Raw genomic sequence first — 3,564 nt, 5'->3', positions numbered from 1 at the left:
TTTTTCGAAAAAATGTCTAGAATCAATTTAATTTAAGAAAATTTAATAAACTTGGGGGGAATTAAATAAACTTAAAGTTCAAAGTTTCTGGGTTATCTCGCCTCTTTCCATTGCCCTAGGCATTTTTTTATCTAGATCAAGCCTTTGGTTGTTTCATTCATTCCAATAATCGTCTCATGTATTGTCTAATCTGTGACAATTAAAAATGTTTTGTTTACCTTTTTTGTTTGGTTAGTTAATTTTTGATTTTTTTTTGATCCATAAACATGATAAGGAATTTTTTCTCGAACATTCCACACATCACAAGGTAAAAACGTGAAGCAAAACAAACATGTGAAATGAGCCGGAGCACGTGAGAGCTCAAATTGGGAAACTCCGAAATAGCACATTGTAATTTCTGGTTTCTTTCCTCGTAATGTAGGCAAAGGCTTTAAACTGTGTTTTGTCATGCTCATCGTTGTAGAGAAATGCCAAAATTCATTGATAAGAATCTTCTGATGTGAAGCACTAAAACAGGGAGTGTCCCAGTATCAGAGAAAAAACTACAAAATTCTGAAAGACACATTACGACACAAACTAAAACCAGGAAAACGTGATTATCTAAAAAATAATCTGAGCATTTTTCGTGAAATGACGTAGAATTAAAAAAATCGAGATCAAATTTCTCTGAATTCTAGTAAAAAAGTTTTTATTTCCGAGATAATGCTGAATTTCCAATCTCAGAATCTCAGAATCTCAGAATCTCAGAATCTCAGAATCTCAGAATCTCAGAATCTCAGAATCTCCCTCTCGGGGAAAAGCCTGGCCCTGGAGCCTCGTTGAGTGGGGAGTAAGGGTCCGTATCCATGTACATATCCACTAGATGAACACCATGACTATTGTGATCATCAGAGTTCTCTTAAACTCTATCCACTCTCATCAGATTTCTCTGAGTGAAGAGAACGAACACATACAGAGCGTGGACACACAACATATTACTTGAGTTCGCAGCCGACATCGGCCGGGTTCCGCGTCCCGCTATGTTTTGTGTGCGTGTGGGAGGAGCTTAACACAAAGAATGAGACTAGTCGAAAACGCGCGTATTTCATAAACTATTCTATCGATTTGATTAAGAATTTGAATATGAAAAACAGTAGCCTGTTAAAATCGGAATTCGTTTATATTATTGAGATGATTCTGTCCAGAGATCGTCAAGTTTCTGCCGTTCAAATTAGTACTTGAAAATTTTGAATAATAAAACACATAACCCAATATTTGGAAAAAAAAAGAAGAGACGGAAAGAAGATGATAGTCTTGGCTTGAAGACACAATACAAAACCAGAAAGTTTACAAACAGGCCACAAAGTTAGCTGATTACATCGACAGAAAATAAATTATAATATTTTCGAAAACTGGATATGTGGGAGCTAGACATATTCACACGCAATACAATGAGTCCATGTTGTTCTCCACTATCAATGACAGTTTGACACCAATTTTTCCCGGTGATATGACTTCTCATTTCTTCAATTGCTATATATACCCTTCAAATATAAAAGTCAAGCCTGTTAGAAAATACCAACAAAAAATTATAAGGATCGAATGGTAAAATAGTTGCAAAACTCGCTCGACAAGAATGCATTCATGGTCAGAATAATAATAATAATAATAATAATGAGAAGTGAGTGGAGGATTAGAGTCCGACAATGAGGTAATGGATGAGGAAAACACATCAGAAAGATCAAGGTTCCAAACTGCTTTGCCCACTGAAGTATTCAAGGAGCGAATTTCTAGCGCATTGTCAAAAAGACATATTGAAAAACTGAGCATTGAAAAAGTGAGCGTCAACGGGTCGAGCAACGACAAGATGAGCGTGGTGACTAAAGCCCGGGAGAGCGGTCCCATGGAGAACTTGGTGGTAGTCGCTTGAACGGCTGCTTTCTTAGTGCTGAACTAGTTCATTCAGCATCTAAATTTTATTTTTGCGATTTCGAAAAACATTAGATATCCTCTTTCTTCTTCTGAACTTTTCTCAACATTACAAATCTTTTTTTTTAATTTGCCGTATCTTTTCACGCGTCTCGTTTTATGTCATATCCTTACTCGATGAAAAATTCCGAGGAGATCACCATCTTCCACTTTCATTGTTTTGAGTTTTTTGATTTTGATATTTCTCACTTCTCAAGTTATAAAAAAACGGAAAGCTCTGCCTTAAATCGAAAATCCAATTCTCCAAAAAAGAAAAGGAATCGAAGAAAAGTGAAAAATGCAACAAATCATTTCGTAGACCTCAAGCGACTGAGATTCAACGATTTGTCTTAAATGCGCTGAAGGATCACAGAGCCAGTGAAAACTTGAAAATTGGATTTTCATTCAGTCCTACATATTTGTTCACTGAAAAAACTTCCATTCCCGATTTTCCTAGTTTGTTGACTACCATTAGATGCTTATTACTCCTGAACACGTCATTATTCCGGATCTCATTTTTCCTAGCTCCCCACTCATTTTCTCTTCTTTTCTTCTCTCTCCACTATGCTATTCATACTCCAAAAAGCGTTGAATTTCATTTTCAATCACATAATTTTTGTTTTTCTGGCACCCACATCTTACTACGGAGACCTTTTTCAGATTTTCGCGTTTCTTTTTAATTACATTAGATCTTTTAAAGTTTCAAGACAACATGGGAAAACGGAAACACTGCCAAATCAATTGGAATCATCACATAAGAGATTTTGATGGAAATTTCAAAAAATTGTTCAAATCATTGGGACACCCAGGTGTGCCAAGTATAGGAATTCAAAAACTCAAAACTTTCAGAATCTCCTGAGATGACTTCTGATGAGGCACATCTCTGGCTCAAGAAAAACAAATTGAAGAAGCTTTATTCCTTGGTTTCTTTCAAATATCAAGATATCCCGCCCAGCCTTTTAACATGGAAAGCGACGGTTGGTGTCCCTCAAAGAAAAACATTGCAGAAATATTTCGATAATTTTTAGACACGCGAAAACCACTCACATCTCATCAAATCATTGCATTAGTGGGGAGTCTGACAGTACTGGCAGATAAATTAAGATCTACAGGAAGTTTTATACCGGTTTCGTATGATTTGAAAAATCGGAAACTGGACGATGATGGTAAGTAAGAATCCAATATACTGCTCCACATAAATATACGTTCACCCATGAAAAATGGCGAAAACCCCAAATTTGCAGTTTCTAAAAAATATCGACCGGGGGTTCGAAAGAGTACGATATGAAAGACTTTTGGGACACAAAGCGAATTCCAAATGAGAATGAGCAATATATTTTTTTTTCATGTTTCAGTGTTTTGACTTTTGCAGTTCCACATAAATATACGTTCACCCCCATTTTTTCCCCATGTTTCAGCACCATACTCTTTAATTTTAAACTTTTTGTATTCCCTTCGACTGTTCAAACGATGTGACGTAAAAAACCACTAACTGATTTCGAAAAAGGTCAAATTACAGCCAAAAATGCCCAAAATTTTTCAGACTGTCAGATTGCTCAGAATTTAGGAAGATCCTCGGACGGTGTCAATCGGGGATCCTCTAGAGTAGACCTGCAG

The sequence above is a fragment of the Caenorhabditis briggsae genome (genome assembly GCF_000004555.2).
Source record: "Caenorhabditis briggsae complete genome, chrX, whole genome shotgun sequence".
Taxonomy (NCBI): Eukaryota; Metazoa; Nematoda; class Chromadorea; order Rhabditida; family Rhabditidae; genus Caenorhabditis; species Caenorhabditis briggsae.
The sequence above is the reverse complement of the archived record's forward strand: the minus strand, read 5'-3'. Positions refer to the sequence as shown.